The sequence below is a fragment of the Chiloscyllium plagiosum genome, chromosome 11 (genome assembly GCF_004010195.1).
Source record: "Chiloscyllium plagiosum isolate BGI_BamShark_2017 chromosome 11, ASM401019v2, whole genome shotgun sequence".
Lineage (NCBI taxonomy): Eukaryota > Metazoa > Chordata > Chondrichthyes > Orectolobiformes > Hemiscylliidae > Chiloscyllium > Chiloscyllium plagiosum.
In genome coordinates this window covers 18999662-19012675 of record NC_057720.1, presented here as the reverse complement: position 1 = coordinate 19012675, position 13014 = coordinate 18999662, and positions in this window count along the sequence as shown.

Genomic DNA, 13014 nt, shown 5'->3' with positions numbered 1-13014 from the left:
GTTGTGGAAAATTGTAGAGAAAACCTATTAATTATTGTTTTAATATTTAAAATGAATACAATTATTTTGATGCAGGCTTCGTCATTTTCAGTTTGTCTCACAGGAATTGGTCACAAATAGTTTTACTAACACTAGAATAGCAACTAACAATCCACAACTTTTAGGAGCAAATTACTGCAGATACTGGAATCTACATGATTTCCTTGTTTTGGAGTGGCTAGTACTTATTGTTTATAATAAAAACAAAATGAAAGCATACTTCCGTCAAAGGCTGTTTCCAATATTTGAAAAGAAGCCTCTACTCACTGTGTTTACAGTATTTTGTTTTATAAACCTAACATCTAAGATTACTAAGCATATTAGAACATATCTAGCTTCTGAAAACAAGCAAGGGTTACATGTTGTTTTAGGATAAGAAACATTTACTCTTATAAATGAAATTTTGAATGGTATTTTTTAATTTTATGTATTTATAATGCTAAAAGGATAGTGCAGCAATATTGAATATAACAGGCAAATTTTGAATTAAAACATATGGCCCCGATTTTGAATTGTTTGCAATTTCTCTTCTGCAATGTACGTTTTGTTCTTGTTCATTAATACTCCTGAAGTACAGTACTTTGTATTTCACCTTTTAATTTATTCACATGCTTAACATTTAATGTATTTGATTCCTCACTGAAGTCATTATTATTAATGCATAAACCTCAATTGGCAAAAATCAGAGAGGCTGATCCTGTTACTTATGTGGTACTTCAGCAGCATTTTCTGAATACTGCAATGCTGTTTTTCCACAGTGCAAGTACACAGAAGACAACTGAAAAACTCATGATTCCATTGTTACACATTTGGTTTTAAATTCAACATGCTTTGAGAACTACCTACACTGAACTCACATCATTCAAATGTGACCGGTGGAAGACCAGAGACATGCAGCCACAGAAGTTTCCCCGAGCTCCAACAATGTCAACTTGAACAACCAGTTTTGCAGATGACCACCCAATCTTGGATCATACTTTTTGACTTCTGTGCAATTGATCATGACCAATGAAGACATTTACTGCTTGGACTTACTCAAATAACAGGGAGTCTATCACCAAGTTTTCAAGTGAGTAGATTTGTGAAAATGGAGGTGGTGAGAGGGATGCACTGTGTTTGTTTTTATTGTCAAAAAAGTTCCTCCACAATTTTGAGCAAAAAAAATCTCAAAGTGGGCCTAATCTATTCTGCTCTCAATACTATCATAATGATGTTAACAGGTTCATGAAATTAGTAATTCTTACGTGCATCGTACAGTTGGCTACAGTTGATTCTCAATTGAAATATGCCAGGTAAAAGTGATTGTATTTTAAACCATCAAATTGCCCTATAACTCTTGGTACTCTGTACTGCATGTGTACACAACTCTCTACATGTACACTCAGCATCCACAAAGAGAAAATCACACGAAGAATTAAAACAATATTATTTAACTGGAAAGAAACTGCAGAATTCTGCAGTGCAGTGGGATCACAGTGTCCTAGTACAAAATGCACAAAAAGCTTACATGCAGGTCCAGTAAGTAATTGGAAAGCAAATGGAATGTTGACCTTTAAAGAACAGAAAAATAGAAAATACAAGTAGCTGCACAGGCTGAACACAGTATGTGTAGTTTGGTCTCCTTACTTAAGAATGTGGGATATAGGTGAATTAATATTATTTCTGCAATTATAAGTTCTGATACAGAGTAAATGAATTCACATTAGTTTGGGATTGTTTCGGCCCGAGAGCTGAATTAGCAAGAATGAGGAAATATATAATCCATTAAAAATGGTATGTTAGCTTGAGACGTGATTACAAAACAATGGTAGAAATACAGGCACGAGATAAAGTGCTGTGAAGAGAGGCCTGTATAAACAGTAGGTTTCCCACTTGTACATAGACACAGGAACAAACCCCAATTAAAAGGGCTTAGTGATAAGATGCTGTGAGGGGCAGCGCAGATGGAGGGAGTAGATAATGGTAAGCAAAGGATGGGATGACGTCAAACAACCTTATGGGAGCCAGAGATAGGCATTTGTCATGGACAAGGCCGGATAAACAGAAGTTGTGGGATCAGTCTTTAGGGAAATGAGTGACGTAAGCGGGGGGGGGGTGGGTGGGTGGGTGCAAACAATGAAATAAGAAAAAATATGTAGGGACTCAAATTATATAAATATCGAGCGTTTGTCGAATTCGGTGTGTGTTTTGTCCCTGCCTTGTGACATCACACCCACTTGCAAGTGTAAAATAAATGACACTGCTGTTTCAGATTTTTGTCTCGGACTGAAATTATTGAAGTGAGTGAGCTTTGCTTCTCACAAGAAGAATGTACTTAAATTGGAAGAATTACAGAAAAAAGGTTCCATGTGTCTGATTCCTGGAATAAAACATATTGTCATATGAGGAAATGTTGATTAGATTTAACCTCATTGAAATATAAAAAGGTTCCAAGGGGGTTTAACAGAATAAAAACTGAGAGGATGTTCCTCCTTGGAAGTTTCTAGAACTAGGAGGCACAGCTTAAAAATAAAAGGGATCTCCCTTTGTTGGTGAGGTGAAAGGACTTCTTTCAGAGGGTTGATGACCTTGGGAATTCTCTCATGCAAAACAGCAAAGGCTGAGCCATTGGCTATCCAAGACTGAGGTAGGCAGATTTCTGATTAACAAGGAAGTTAAGTGTTGTGACAGATGGGCAGGCAGGAAGGTGAAGTGAAGGCCAGAAACAGATTAGCTATGATCTTTTTGAATTTGGAGTAGGTTCAATGGGCTGAATGGCCTCCTCCTGCTCCAAGGAAGTGGAGCTTCCACTCTGGAAAACCTCAATTATGTAATTTTGATATAAGATGGTAAAAGAAGCACAATAAATCAAATGTCCACTAAAATGAGAGTTTCTCACTTGGTAGTATCCTTCTGGTTTCCAAGGTGGGTAAATGCAGAATTTAGTGTGACTTTGAAACAGATCAACCAGGTGGTCCCTGGGATGAACTTAGGTAACTATATTCAAAGTGGACGAGGACAAGAATACTGAAGTGAAACTGAATGTTGGATATTTAATTATTTTAAATATGCTGGAAGTTTACAATACATCTGTCAGGATTTGAAACAAAATGTCAGATTAACATTTCAAGTTTAGACCATTCATCTAAATTGGAACCAGGGAACATGGTGTCTGATGGCTATCACACAGGAAAAGTTTATGGGTGTACATACCTGTACATACACTCACGCAGGCACACACACACCTGCACACGCACACATACATGTGCGTGCACACGGGGATGTACACACATCCACATATCAGTGGACTTGCACGAGCAAGCATCCACAGACACTTGTAGGCACTGGTGAACAAACTCACTCACAGACAGGCACACTGACACGCACACACAGACACCTGCTTGCACACACACCAATACAGACACACAGACGTGCACATGCGTGTACACACAGAAACTGTACATACAGTTTTTCTTGAAAATCAGCCAAGTGGGAAAACAGGCAGCTTATGACAGTTAAAAAGCACCTTTAAACATGGTTCAAAGTCCCAAAGCACTTCACAAATGTAATCAAACAACATTAGACTCCATGCCACATATGGATATACTAGAACCATAAAAACAATTGGTCATAGGAGGCAAGTTTTATGGAGTGTATAAACAGGAATGAAAGAGAGGTGGAGAGATTTCAGGAGGAAATTCCCAAGCTTACGGCCTAGGCAAATGAAGGCATTACAATAATAGTGGAGCAATTAAATTCTGGGATGCATAAGAGACCAGATTTGAAGGAGCAGAGATCTTGGAGGGTATAGTACAGAAGAGATCGAGGGTGCCAAGGCAATGAAAGGATTTGAAACAATTTAAATTGTAAATGGAATTTTACATCATAGCATTAGAGACCTATGAGCTTGTGAGCACAGGCTGATGAATTTACAGCACATTAAAAATTCATGCTATCAGCTCAAGGGAATGCAGGATAGAAACTAAGAGGTCACTTAGGAGACTGTTGATTAATTAAGTCTAGAGGAAACATGGATAATAGATTCAGTAGCGGATGAGGCAGACTCAAGTCAGCTGATGTTACAGAAGTAGAAGTAGGTGGCTTTGGTGAATCAAATAATTCAAAGTTAGAAGTTGTTAGAAGCTCATCTTGGGGTCCAATCAGACACCAACTTCTTGAACAGGCTGGTTTAGTGTTGGTCAGTTACCAGGGAAAGAAAAGAAGATTAGAATTTTCTAGGGGATTTGAAGACAACAAAAATACCCAACCTTCAGGACAACATCAACCACAGCACCATGCAACCCTGCCATGGTAACCGCTGCAAAGACGTATCAGATCATCGACAAGGATATACCATTACACATGGGTACCCCAACCACCATGTGTGCAACAGATACTCATGCGACCCGGCCAACATTACCTGCAGCATATGAGACAAAGATGCCCCAGGGCATGGTATATTGGCGAGACCATGCAGACACTACAACAATGGATAAAATGGATACAGAGCAACAATCACCAGGCAGGGGTGTTCCCTCCCAGTCAGAGAATACTTCAGTGGTCAAGGACATTCAGTCGCGGATGTTTGGGTGAACATCCTACAAGGTAAACTTCAAGATAGGCAACAAATGCAGAGTTTGTCAAGCAGAGGCTGATAACCAAGTTCGGTAATCATGAGGACAGCCTCAACAGGGATCATGGGTTCATGTCACACCACAGGTGACCCCACCACACCATATACACCCTCTCACAGGCATAAACTCCATCACACTCATGCACACGCTCTATCAAACAGGCGCACACACACTCGCACACACACTCTCCCACACACTAATAGATCAAGGGGGCTGAATTTGCAGATACATTCTACTTTGAGCATGCTTTTGGATTAATCTGTAGACCGTCCATGTGATATTTCAGAAATTCCTACTTTGGAAATAGAACTAGTCTGACTCCAGTTTGGAATACAGACAGACTCGAACCTCACACCTTTAATGCTTTGTCTGAGCTGAGATGTCACTTTTTTAGATACTGATAAAATCTTAAGTTATCTGTCTCAGGGTTGTGACGTGAAAGAAGTTCTGGGATTTATATATTAACAAACCAAAACATGCAATCTATTCCAAGCGATAAAAGACTTAACAGCAATCTAAGTTTGTTCAATATGTCGCATCAGTTTTATGACACGTTGATCATTGCTATAAATTCTGTGTCTTGTGATCCTGCACCACTAGCTACCTGATGGAGGTGCAGCGCTCTGAAAGCTTGTATTTCCAAATAAACATGTGGGACTAAAACGTGGTGTTGTGTGATTTTTAATTTTGTTCACCCCAGTCCAACACTGGCACCTCAGCATCATAAGTTTCTAAAGTCAATGTTCAATTCAGAGACGATAGAAGAGAGGGCGTTTAGCCAAAAGTTAGGTGTCAGAAGTTAGATGTGAGACTGTCATTGGTATGTGAAACCAAGATGAAGCAGTGTAGAAGAGCAAAGGCAGGGTCAGGGTTGAAACAGAAGGGAAGTTAAAATGGCAACTGGACTGCGTACTGGAGATGAGGATGAGGATTTGGGAGAGACAGACACAAAATTATGTTCCCAATATTGATTACTATCTGGTCTCTCCTGTTATGAACAGATTGAGCTTGGATGTGATATCCTATTTCATTTGAGTAGTTTCTTGACGTTGTCCATTTAAACTGCCACAAGAATAGCTAATTAAAGATTTACCAGCACTTAACATTAGTGCCTGAAGAATTGTATCGAAGATGTATTAACATTTTCAATACACCAGAAAATCCACTTAATGCAGAGTCTTTGTAATGTTTACTATTTGCTGTTTACATGAACAAATACTTAACAGATTATTGAGATAGTAGAATTTACATTTAAAATTATGCTTTCAAAGTAACATGAACCCTAAAATGGAAGTACTCCGCGACAGGTGATTTGCAATTGCATTGATTTATTGAAGATTAATTCTACAGACGCTAGAAATTTCTGCTTCGAATCTCACCTTCTCATAAATAACCCCTAATTCCCTCACTGTCTTAAATAGGCTGAAAATAAAACACCAATCAGGTTCACACTAGTAACTACAGCATTAAGTTACAAGCTCTGTTCGTATATTATGTAAGGATTACATCTTCAATAGGCAAACAAGGTGGCCACCTAGTGGAAAGTAGAAGCATCCTGCTACACAGCAAAACTGAATTTTGTACTGGTTGTTGTTTCAGTAAAATGCAAGCATCCAAGGACTTGAAAATTTAAGGTTATTCTACAGTAGTTTCAAAATTGAATCAATTTGTGTAATGCCTTCCATTTTGAATGACAAACGCAGATTTTAATTGGTATCAATAGAGTACCACCACTCCATTTTTACAATTTCATGAGCAAAGTGAAACAATTGTTAAAATAGACATTTGTCAATTACTGAAAATAGCTAGTTAAACAATTTACAGCACTATCAAGATCAGACAGTGGAGAAAACCAAAGCTCAAAAGAAAATAGGAGCTGTTAATTGTCTTATTTTTAATTCAATTATGGGACATGGGTGTCACTATCTGGGCCAGCATTTATTACCATTTAGTTGCCATTCAGAAGGTAGTGGTGATCTGCCTTTTTGATGTAAGTAGACCCACAAGATTGTTAGGGAGGGAATTCCAGAATTTTGACCCCCTGACAATGAAGGAACACTAATCTATTTCCAAGTCAGAATAGTGAGTGGCTTGGAAAGGAACTTACCTGTGTATCTTCCATGTATGTGCTGCTCTTTCCTAGATGGAAGTGGTCATGGGTTCGGAAGGTGCTGTCTAAAGGATCAATGGTGAATTTCCTCAGTGCATCGACAGTACACACTGATGCTACTGACCATTAGTGTTGGAGGGAATAGGTGTTTGTGGATGAGGTGCCAATGTGTGCTTTGTCTTGGATGATATCAAGCTTCTTGAGTGTTGTTGGAGCTACACTCATCCAGGCAAGTTCGGAGTATTCCTGACTTGTAGCTTGAAGATAGTGGACAGACCTTGGGGAGCTAGGAGGTGAGGTACTCACTGCAGCAATTATATTTAATAATTATTCAATATAATAAATTTTTTAAAAATCAGGAGAGGTCATAGAGATGTACAGCATGGAAACAGGCCCTTCAGTCCAACCCATCCATGCCGACCAGATATCCCAACCCAATCTAGTCCCACTTGCCAGCACCCGGCCCATATCCCTCCAAACCCTTCCTATTCATATCCCCAGCCAATTCAGGAAAACGTGGAGTTGAGAATCAGATCAGCCACGATCTCATTGAATGGTGGAGCGGGTTTAATGGGCTGAATAGCTACGTTATTCCTATACCTTATGGTCTTACCAATTAATTCCCATAAACAGAGGGTGATTTTAAATATTCTTGAAATACATACAACTACAGATGTAATGCATCCAAAATATAACTGAAGACAAACTGAACAAAGAAATATTGAGTCCTATGTTGGAATTTTACATTCTCCTTGCAAACATGTGCAGCCCAGTTGATCACACAATGTTCTTTCTACTCTGTCACAGCCATATACCTAAGTTCAAAATTTCATAGTAAGGTTGAGAGTAATGTGGTTAAGTCCAAAACAATGCTCTGAAATGTTAGCAAAGCCAATTGCAAAGGTATGAGGAGCAAACTGGCTGAGGTAGATTGAAAGAGTAGATTTTAAGCTATTACGGTAGAGAAGCAATAGAAGGCATTTAAATGAATAATTAATATTCTCAAAAAAATGTGCAGTGAGGGATAAACATTTTCCTGGAAAAGTGGTACAGCTGTAGCTAATTGGAGAATGTACAGACAGCTTTAGATTAAAAAGGGGAGGCTTACAGTGTTGCCAAATGAGGAGTAACCCTGACGTTTGACAGGTTTAGACCAAGGAACTGTTAACATTCTGTGACTTATGTACAAGTTAACATGCAGGTATAGCAAACTATTCGGAATGTAACTGGTATGATAGTGTCTTTATTACAAAGCAAGTATGGAACAACACTAAGAAAATCTTGTTGGAATTATATTTGGCTTAGTTGGGACTAAACCGGTGGATTACTGTATCGTTTTGTGTTCCTTAAGGTCTAGTTAGCTCAGTTGACTGGTTGGCTAGTGTCACAATACTTGTTCTTTCTACAAGATTACTATGCCCTTGAGTTTTCTTCCTGAGAGGAGTTAAGTGGCCAGGCTCCAACTAGGCTGGGTTTGAAAGTTTAATTAGGGCCCTTTGTTTACCCCCAACAGATAAGGCTTCAGGTCTTTTGAAGAAAAACGGTATAATCAAAGGGGAGTGGCCAACGAAATGCGTAGCTAGCCTTCACTTAGATTAGAGTTTTTGGTTCAGTTGTATCAGGGGATGTGTGAAACAGGCTGCTGACCTCTCGCTAACTTCAAACCTGTAGTCGTGATTCGGAGATGCCGGTGTTGGACTGGGGTGTACAAAGTTAAAAATCACACAGCACCAGGTTATAGTCCAATCAGGTGATTGATGAAGGAGCGTTGCTCCGAAAGCTAGTGTGCTTCCAATTAAACCTGTTGGACTATAACCTGTTGTTGTGTGATTTTTAACTTCAAGCCTGTAGTTTGTTTCATTTTTATTCTTTGTGCTAAGGGATGTGTTTATTGGGATCGATACAAGTATTTTCAGAACAGCATTATTAAGTCAGTTTTGGATAGAATAAGCTATCTGGTGTTTGGTTTTCTGTTAGTGTTTCATTCCATAATTTTGTAAGTAAATTGTCTGTTTAAAACTTGGCAGTCGAACCTAGCTCAAACAAATAGCAAATTTGTGGTCTGGGCTACCTGCTTAAAAATGTTTTGAGGGGTTGGGCCTAGTCCACAACATTAGTTTGTGATGTAACAGCATGGGTTCAATTCTTTTGAGCTGAGGTCACTGCAACCTTGCCCCTTGCTGAGACAATGGTGACCTTCAGGTTACCCTCACTATCAATTGTCTGTGTGATGAGTGAGCAGTCTATTGTCCTTTCGGTCTATGAAAACTTTAACATTCTTTTGTGCTACTTAGAATTGGGGTGGAGGATTTGCAGATGCAACAAAGGTTCTTCAGATGGACTGTATTTCAAAAGGGAGATTAATCAGAGTGGACCTACATGCTCTGGAGCCAGGAAAGGTGATAGGTGATCTCATTAAAACATGGAGAGTGTGACTTGGTAGATGCTGAGTAATAATTCCTCTGGCTGAAATGTCTATCACAAGGGGTCATATTCTTAGGATAAGACATTACACTGACATGCAAAAAAATGTCTTAGGAGTTACAAATCTTTGAAATGCTTTATCTCAACAGCCTGTGGATGTTCAGTCATTGAGTATACACAAGACAGAGATCAATAGACGTTTTGAACACTAAGGGTAAGAAGAGTTGTGGAAACAGGGCAAGAAAGTGATTTTGAAGTAAACATTCAGCCATTATGATACTAAATGTCAGAACAGGCTTAAGAGGCTGTCTGGCTCCTCCCATTCTTATTCCTTATGCCCTTAAGCATGAAAATACAGACTTTCCAGAAGTCTGATGTTGTTCCAGTTCTGCGTCTGCATGCCAGACTGTGCTGAAATACAAGCAGTTTTGTTTTAATGTGGTGCCCAGTAGGAACTGGTTCAAATTCATTTGCATTAGATTCTTACCACTGCCAGTAAGAACAGAACTATAATTAAATCCAGGCTCCCGAAACTAAAATGACTATGCTAAACAATTGTACCACTTACACTTCATTAAAGTGCAAGAAGTTTTGATTCAACCTAATATACAATAAAAACATTTTACTTTCTGAAAACTTTCAGAAGAAATATGTGGCCAAAGCGAAATGACTTGAAAGCAAAGAGATACAAATTACATCACAATCTGGAAGGACTATCAAAATAATCAACAAACATTATCATTTCTCTCATTAATTGTTTCCACACCGTTTTCCTCATGAAGTCAACATGTTACCATGAACTAACATATGAGACTCAGCATGTCGCCCAAGTGACCATTATCCCCAAATGAGCATTGATAGCCAATATTTGGCTATGTGTTATTAAGAGTTAAACCATTCCCAACTCCATCTAAAAAAGTCTCTATTTGCATTTCCAGTATTCATCTGAAGTGTGGATTTTGGCTATTCTTCTTGCTATAATACACAGAGAGGCAGCAGGGGAATTGCAGCACAGGCCAGTGAATTCAACCTGGTGACCTTTGTGCTTCACATGACACAGGCTACTCAGTGGATACCCACTTGAGTAATCAGATGAATTTAAAAATATTACATTTGGAATTCAGCAGTTTTCAGTAGTCCAAAATTCTACAGCGAGGCCTCCTATTCACATCTCAAAACAACTTTCCAAAAGGGAATAAAAAGCAAATAAAAATGTCAGTTTGTTTTCTGTAATTTGAGCAGTCTATTGTCCTTTAGGAGAAAGATCCAATTACAGGTATGATTTAAATGTTGGATAAAGTTATGACGCTCACCAGAAGCAATTTAACACCAGCACTCACTATCTACTCAATCATGAAAATCAAGCCATTCAAGGTACGAGCTGTCATCACATTTGAGTGTTGTACTGTTTGTGATCGTACATTAGATCATTTCTTGGTTCAGCATGACTCTGGTAAGGTGAACCTTATGCCTTCAAAAGTGGAACTTATGCCCTTTGTGGTCAGAGTGTACCTGTTCTGCCCAATATTTAATTGAACAATCCATGCCTAGGGAACAGAGAAGTGAAATTGTAACTTTACATATCACACACAGGAATGGCCCCTTGTTTCTCCCCTTTCTAACAAAGTTGAAAGTCCTTGTGTTCAAACAAGATGAAACCCAAGGTTAAACCATTTTCTGATTAAATTTAAACCAACAATATACAGTGGAAATATCTACCTCCATATCCTCCATGTTATGTGAAAACAACAAAGTTGCAATAAAATTGCAGAGTATTGGATAATTAAATAGCATAATACGTAATGACAATAAAAGTGAATGGTGCCACGTTGACTAGGAACACAGATCCTAGTGATTTCAGTGGTTGACAAACCATCAGAACATTCATCACATTAAATGGCAGAGAATGTAGAGATAAATTGCATGATACAAATCCAAAAATACCACAAGCATCCTACAAAACTGCAGCCAGACCAGAAGTGGAGAAACTTAGTCAGTGATGTTTGCTTTTACTAAAAAGATTAGACACAATTGAAAAGTATAAAGTAGACTCCAAAGAATTGCTTCTGGATTTACAACAAATGAGTGATGCTGACAGGTGAAGGATCTTATTATGTATAAACTGAAAGAGTGACAAGTTTTTAAACAAGTGAATAAAGCAGGAAGCTGTTGGAACCAAAGCAGGATAACCAGAGGGTATAATTGTAAAATCTCAGCTGTGCAACTACTCTGTGCCAAGACTCTGGAGTTGTACAATAGATACTTGTATGTTTGAGATACTTTCTTAATTCAGTGAGTGGTAGAATGAAACATTGTTAAGGCAAGGGATGAAGAAAAATTAAAGATTCAATGTAGTCCCTGAAAAATACCTCAGATTACATCCATTCATCTCTGGACAGAAATTCAGATAACAGAGGGAATTAAATTAATCCATTTAGAGGCAAGTTACTAATTTGGTCAGGTGGTGGGGGAGAGTTGCATCTTGGACCAGAGCCAGTGACCAGCAATGTGCCACAAGGATCCGTGCTTGGTTCACTGCTTTGACATTTATATAAATGAATTGGTTGTGAACATAGGAGCTTTAGTTAGTAAGTTTGCAGATGAGAACAATATTGTGCAGCATGGTGGCTCAATGTTTCGATACTCGCCTCGGGCCACTGTCTGTGTGGAGTTTGCGCATTCTCCGAGTGTCAGCATGGGTTTCCTCCATGTGCTCCAGTTTCGTCCCACAGTCCAGAGATGTGCAGATCGGATTAATTGGCCATGCTAAATTGCCCATAGTGTTAGGTGCATTAGTCAGAGGGAAATGTAGGGGAATGGGTCTTGGTATGTTACTCTTCAGGGGGTCAGTGTGGACTTGTTGGGCCAAATGGCCTGTTTCCACACTGTAGGGAATCTAATGTAAAAAAAAAGGAATCTAAAAATTGGTGGTGTAGTGGAAGTACCTCAGGGAACAGCAGGACCTTGATCAGATGGGCCAAATGGCCGAGGAGTGGCAGATGGAGTTTAGATAAATGTAAGGTGCTCCATTTTGGAAAGTCAAATCACAGCATGTAAGGTTCCTGGGGAGTGTTGCAGACAAAGAGACTTTGGAATGCAGGTTGATAATGTTATGGACCAGACCAGACCACCTCAAAACATTTCAAGAAAGTAGTCCAGACCCTAACTTTGCTAGTTGGTTAAAGCAGGTGTAACACAGATATTCCAGGGGTGATGCAACTGATCAAACCACTTGTTTTTAAACAAAACAGAATTTATTTGCAAGATTACCAAATGAAACACAAACAAAAGAAAACAGAATATAGAATAACTTAATTTATCCAAAAACCCAATACAAAAAGTAAAATCAAACACAGAGAGAATAAGAGAGCGAGAGAGAGAGATGGGTATGAAGGTTTAGAGGGACATGGGAAAAATGCTGGTCGGCATGGACAAGTTGGACCAAAGGGTTTTTTTCCGTACTGTACATCTCTGACTGACTGTAAACAATGGTATCTCTGAAATGCAGATGAAAATATCTTGCAAAATATTGTGAAATATATAATGCTAAGGCTATGTTTATTTTCAGCTTTACAAGTTGAATGCCTCTCGGTGACAGTGAATCTAAAGCCAGTTGAAGGGCTTTAAATGACTGGTTTTGAGGATTACCATAAAGCATCAGGGATTAAAAGTCAATATTAGGAATCAGTAACAATAGAAGCTTTTACAATGAGTAAACGATTATATGTTTGAGTTGAGGAACTCAGCCACAAAAAGGAATAACAAAGGTTTTTTGAATTAAGTAACAAAAGGGTTCTTAACCAATGCATTAACAGTGAATAAATGATT